The sequence below is a fragment of the Orycteropus afer genome, unplaced genomic scaffold, assembly GCF_000298275.1.
Source record: "Orycteropus afer afer isolate SDZICR_OR568_19922 unplaced genomic scaffold, OryAfe1.0 scaffold00109, whole genome shotgun sequence".
NCBI lineage: Eukaryota > Metazoa > Chordata > Mammalia > Tubulidentata > Orycteropodidae > Orycteropus > Orycteropus afer.
This window is the reverse complement of record NW_006921696.1, coordinates 9,075,263-9,082,255: the sequence shown is the minus strand read 5'-3', so window position 1 is coordinate 9,082,255 and position 6,993 is coordinate 9,075,263.

Below are 6,993 nucleotides of genomic sequence, written 5' to 3'. Positions count from 1 at the left end.
GGTAGCAGATCTCTAGGTGTTTATTCCCAGCACCTCTGAGTGGGTTCAAACCACTACCTTTCAATTAGTAGCTGAACACAAAGTGCACCACCTAGGGCTGTAATTTTCAGGAAGCTTATTCTAAACTTCCTAGGGAAAAATAAAAGATTCAAAATAGCAAAGAATAAATTGGCTTAAAAGAATGCAGAGAGTTGAATGGAAAAAGTTGAATTATTATAAAATTATATATTACCTACTGATGCAGGGATAGACAAAAAAAAAAAAAACAATGGGACAGAGATGAAAGCTGCCAAGGAGACCTACGGACATGTAGAACTTGCTATATGAAAGAGGTGACATTTGAACCAGTGGTTGATGATACAATATCCTATATGCTGGGACAATATACATACAGGGAAACAGACTCCTAAATTATGCCATAAACTAAAATCCAGATGAGTTAAAGACATAAAAATTTTAAGCTTTGCTTTTAAACTGTCAAAAGACAAAACTGATCAATAATTCAGCCAGAGTTAAAAAGTTTTAACTGTGCTCAAGCAGGAAGCACACCTCTAGAGAGATGAGCTTGTCAGGTTACAATTTTGATCAACTTATATACAAACCATCATGGGATTTCAAAATGACCATTTGCCGTTAATCAGTAGGAGGCAGCTTTGATTGATGCATTAAGTCTGCATTTCTGAATTCTGTAGGCTAGTTATGGTTTATCTAATCATGTAGACTTTTCCCATAAATGTTTTTTATCATAAGATAGTTTCTGAGAAGGGGTGAGTTAAGTTTATGACTTCCAGCAAGATGGAAGAATAGATAGACAAGCTACCCAGCCCTCTACAACAAAGAAATGAGAAACCAATTGAAACCAATACAGATAATAATCTTGGAAACTTGAGCTTTGAAAGAAAGGATATAGAAGTGGATTAAATACTAACTAGTAGAAGAAACCCAATGAAAACAGCCAAAAAGAAGACAAACAGAGCTCTAGGCTGTCAACTGGCATAAGATAACAACTATGTCCACATGACCCAACCAAATCTGCACCTCTTGCAGGCCCACCCACTGGGCAAGGGCTACCACCTGCCTTTGCACCAACTGATCAATGATAAACAATGGATAATACCAGCCTAGCCCATCTTCAACTGCTGTACACAAACAGTGAACAGAAAACTGTGAACACATTCTTATCCTCTATCACACCCACAGGGAGACAGGTGATGAGTGCCTAAGTGCTTCCAAACTAACAAACAGAGTAGCACAACAGCCATGCTCACTCAGATATATCAAAACAATGTAAAGAAAAATTTAAAAAATCTGGGTGAATCACACCAATATATCATCACCAATTAAATACACTTGCAATGACATCACATTGTCTCAGATACAACTAACAATCACAGTTCACATAAAGAAGGAAGACAAAGTAATACAAACAAACGACCAAAATACAGAGCCAGAAGACCTTCCCAAGAAAGAAAGAAATGGCATTAGAACTACCTGATAAGAAAATCAAAACAATTATATTTAATTACCTTCAATAGATTGAAAGACAGATCAAGGGAAACACTGACAAACTGAGGAAAATAAAGACAAAACTCTAGAAGAATTCAGGAAAACAATATAAGAACAAACACACAAAACAAATGGAAAATTAGAAACCATACAAACACAGTGAATAGAAATGAAGAAAATGAATTAAGATTTCAGAAAAAGGTAACACATTGAAAGACCAAAGGAGTAGAATTGAATCAATGGAAGACAGAATTACCAAGATTGAAGACAAATCTCTCAATAGTACTTTGTTAAGGGGCCACAAAAACCTCACTGCCATTTTTGTGGTTACTTAGTGCCACTCTGACAAGAATATACTACAAATGGGATGGCTTTAACAAACAAGCATTTGCTCTTACAATTTGGAGGCTTTAAGTCCAAGGTCAAAGTGCCAGGCTCTAGGGACTGTGTGAAAGCCTCTGGATCTTGGGCTTCAGCTCTGCCTCTTGCTCCCAGCCTGCTGAAGCTAGAGGGATCTCTTCACTCAGGCAGCTATTGGCTGCTAAGGCTGACAAGCCCACGGTCGACAAATAAAATGACACAGTCCCAATGTTACCAAACCACATGGCAGGCCATTAATTCAAGTCTATGGAAAGTCCCAAGGTTGGCAGAGCATGGTAGGCTGCTGAACAACAACACAGCTACATGCAGGGTTCAAGTGTGCCATAAGCTAGAGACCATTCCCAAAGCTGCTGCTTATACATGGGAAGTAAACCACATACCCAAAGCAGCTACTCAGCTGCTCCAATAGATTCCACCAAGGAGTTAATTACTAATCTCACCATGGGGAATAACTGCATTCAGCTGCCAAGACACTCAACCAGGCCCAGCCAAGTTGACACATAAACTTAACTACAACAGCCATCAAGTTGATTCCAACTCATAGAGACACCCTGTGGGTTTCCGAGGTGGTAAATCTTTACAGAAGTAGATTGCCCAGTCTTCCTTTCACAGAGTGGCTGGTGGGTTTGAACTGCTAGCTTTCTGGTTAACAGTCAAATGCCTAAGACACTATGCTACCAGAGCTCCTACAAAGCAATAAAAGGGAATAAATAGTGTCATTACATAATTTACAAAAGGAGAAGTCAAGATGATTTCAAGACATAACAGGCTGTTTTAAACTTTGAAAGAAAATAATAAATCACAAATTAACTCTCGTAGTTATGTTTGTGTGTCAACTTGGCTGGGCCTGGTTGAGTGGATGGGCAGCTGGTGGTAGGTATTCCCCATGATGAGACTGGCAATCAACTCCATGGTGGGATTTACCATAAGCAGCTGAGTAGCTGTCTTTGAGAATGTGGTCTGCTTCCTGTATATAAGGAGAAGGTTTGGAAATGGTCTCTAGCCTATGCCACATTTGAACCCCACATGTAGTTGCGTCATTGCTCAGCAGCTTGCTATGTTTTGCCAACCTTGAGACTTACAATGGCCTTAACTTATAGCCTGCTGTGTGGTTTGGTGACATCAGGACTGTGCCTTTTACTTGTCAACATTGGGGCTTCTCAGCCTCAGCAGCCAGCAGCTGTCTGAGTGAAGAAATGTCTCTAGCTCCAGTGGGCTGGGAGCAGGAGACAGAGCTGGACCTCAAGATTTAGGGCCTTTCACCCAGGCTCTAGAGCCTGGCATTTTGAACTTGGACTTAAAGCCTCCAAATTGTGAAAATAAACTCCTGTTTGTTAAGGCCATCCCATTTGTGGTATATTCTTGTCAGAGTGATACTAGGTAACTAGAACAGTAACCTAAAGAAAATTATTAAACCTTCTCATCAAAATAAAAAAGAGTAAAGCCTAAATACTGCTTTTGCAGTGTTTCTTCTATTTCTTCTAGTAGCCAGTAGTTTTGAAGGAGGGTATTATTCAGTTTCCATGCATTTGATTTTTTTTCCATGATCATTTCATTGTGATGCAAAAAGATGCTTAAACATTTAGTAAATACTAAAACATAAGCAATGAAGGAAATGATAGAAAAATTCATGAACAAAATGAGCTCAGCACAGAAGATTATATGGAACAAAGAAATCAGCAACATCATAAAAAGAACACATAGAAATGATGCCAATAAATTCATAGTTGTTGATAATTATACAGAATGTGAATAAATTAAATGCACCAATCTACAGACAGAGTTGCAGAATGGAAAGAAGTCATGACCCATCAATAAGCTGTCTCCAAGAAATACATATTAGACACAAAGACAAAAATAGACTAAAAATCAAGGTTGAAAAAAAGTGTATCAAAGAAATGGCAATCAAAAATAGCAAGAGTGGCAATACTAATTTCTGATAAAATAGACTTTAAGATAAAAACCACCATAAGAGACAAGGAGTGGCATTATATAATGATTAAAGGACAAGAGGATATAGCCATAATAAATATCTGTGCACCCAATGAAAGACGCCCAAAATACATAAATTAAATTTTAACAGAATTGAAATGAGAAAAAGGCAACTCCACAATAATGTAGGAGACTTTAATATGCTACTCTCAATGAAAGTTAAAACAACTAGAAGGAAACTCAACAAAGACACAAAATATCTAAACAATACCAGCCATCAACTTGACCTTATAGATACATACAGAACATTTCACCCAACAACAACACAATATACATTCTTCTCTAGCACATGTGAAACAGTCTCCAGAATAGACCATATGTTAGGCTACAGAATAAGTCTTAGTAAGTTGAAAAATATTGAAATCCTGCAATATACAAATCAGGCATCATCTCACATCACAATAATAGAAAGATCCAGGAAAAAAAATTATATTCATGGAAACTGAGTAACACTATCCTTCAAAACTACTGGCTAGTAGAAGAGACACTGCAAAAACAGTGATCAGAAGGTAATTTATAGCAATAAATAAATACATCAAAAAAGAAGAAAGAGCCTATGGTAGTTATGCTTGTGTGTCAACTTGGCTGGGCCTGGTTGAGTGGCTGGGCAGCTGGTGGTAGTTATTTCCCATGATGAGACTGGTAATCAACTCCATGGTAGAATCTACCACAAGCAGCTAAATGGCTGCCTTTGGGAATGTGGTCTGCTTCCTGTATATAAGGAGAAGCCTTGGAAATGGTCTCTAGCTTATGGCACACTTGGACCCTGCATGTAGCGGTATCATTGCTCAGCAGCCTGCTATGGTCTGCTGACATTGGGACCTACAATGGGCTTAACTTAATGGCCTGCCATGTGGTTTGGTAACAATGGAACTGTGCCTTTTTACTTGTCAACTTGGGGCTTCTCAGCCTCAGCAGCCAGCAGTTGTCTGAGTGAAGAAATGCCTCTAGTTCCAGTGGGCTGGGAGAAGGAGGCAGAGCTGGACTCCAAGGTTGAGGGGCTTTCACCCATCCCCTAGAGCCTGGCACTTTAAACTTAGACTTAAAGCCTCCAAATTGTAAGAATAAACTCCTGTTTGTTAAGGCCATCCCATTTGTGCTGTATTCTTGTCAGAGCGGCACTAGTAACCAGAACAGAGCCAAAATACCTCAACCCAAAATATTCAACATTTAGAAAAAGAGCAACAAGAAAAGCCTAAACTCACCAGAAAAAAAAAGAAAGAAATAATAACGATTTGAGGAGAAATCAATGATGTAGAAAACAGAAAAACAATAGAAAGAATAAGTAATATTAGACATTGGTTCTGTGAGAAGATTAATAAAATCAACAAATTACTGGCAAATTTAACAAAGGAAAAGAAGAAGATGCAAACACAAATAAATGGCATGGGTAACATCACAACAGAACCAACCAAAATAAAACAGATACTATCAGGATACTATGAAGAACTATACTCCAACAAATTTGAAAACCTAGAAGAAATGGACAGAATTCTATAAACACATTACCTACCTAAATTAATGCAGACTGAGATAGAAAATATGAACAGACTCATAAAAAAAAGAAGAAAGAGAACAAGTCATTAAAAAAAAAAAAAGTGTCTTGGCTCAGATGGTTTCACTGGTCAACTCTACGAAGTATTTAGGGAAGAACTGACACCAGCTCTACTTAAACTATCCGAGAATATAGAAAAGGAGGAATACTCCTGAATTCATTTTATGATGTGAGCATAACTCTGATACCAAAGCCAGACAAAGACAACATTAGAAAGGAAAACTATAAACCAATATCCCTCATGAATATAAAGGCAAAAATCTTCAACAAAATCCTAGCCAATAGATTCCAACAACACTGCCAAAAAATAAAATATCATGACCACGTAGGATTCATAACAGGTATGCAAAGGTGGTTCAACATTAGAAAAGCAACCAATGCAATTCACTATATAAATAAAACATGAGAAAATAACCATGTGATCATGTCAATTGACACAAAAAGGCATTTGACAAAATCCAACACTCATTCCTGCTAAAATTGCTGAAAAAAAAAAAAAGGAATAGAAGGGAGATTTCTCAACACAGCTAAAAAGATAAATACAAAAGCAAGGGCCAACATCATTTTCAATGGGGAGAGATTGAAAGCATTCCCATTATGAATGGGTACCACACCAGGATGTCCTTTATCAACACTCTTATTCAATATTGTATTGGAAGCACTTGCCAGAACAATAAGGTAACAAAGGGAAATAAAAGGCATATAAAATGGTAAAGAAGAAGTAAAACTTTCTCTATTTGCAAATGATATAATTATATACATAGAAAATACATAGAAAGACTTAGCAAGAGAACTATTGGAACTAATTGATAGTATCAGCAAACTGGCAGGGCCCAAGATCAACATACAAAAATCAGTCTGATTTCTTTACCCTAATGAAGAGAACTCTGAAAAGGAAATTAGGAAAGCAACACCATTTACAATAGCCACCCAAAAGATGAAGTACTTAGAAATAAATCTGACCAGAGACACAAAAACATATACAAAGAAAACTACAAAAGCACTATTATAAGAAATCAAAAGAGACCTTCATATGTGGAAGACTACACAATGCTCGTGGATAAGAAAATTTAACATCATGAAAATATCTGTTCTACCCAAAGCAATCTACAGACATGTTATCCCAATCTGGATTCCAACATCCTTCTTTAAAGAACTTGAAAAATCAATCACCAAATTTATATGTAAAAGAAAGAGACCCCAGAGAAGCAAAGTACTACTAAAGAAGAACAAAGTAAGAGAACTCACACTCACCAATATCAAAACCTACTAAGCAGCCATGGAAGTTAAACCAGCCTGGTATTGGTATAATGAGAGATATATATACCAATGGAATAGAATTGAGAACCCAGAAGTAAATCAGTCTACCAATGGACAGCTAGCTGAGCTTTGACAAAGGGCCAAATTCATTAAATGGGGAAGAAATAGTCTCTTTAATGAATGGTGCTAGTAAAACTGAATTATCTATTTGCAGAAAAATGAGACAGTATCCATATCTCACACCTTATACAGAAACTCAAAACAGATTAAAAACCTGAATGTAAAACCTACATTAAAAA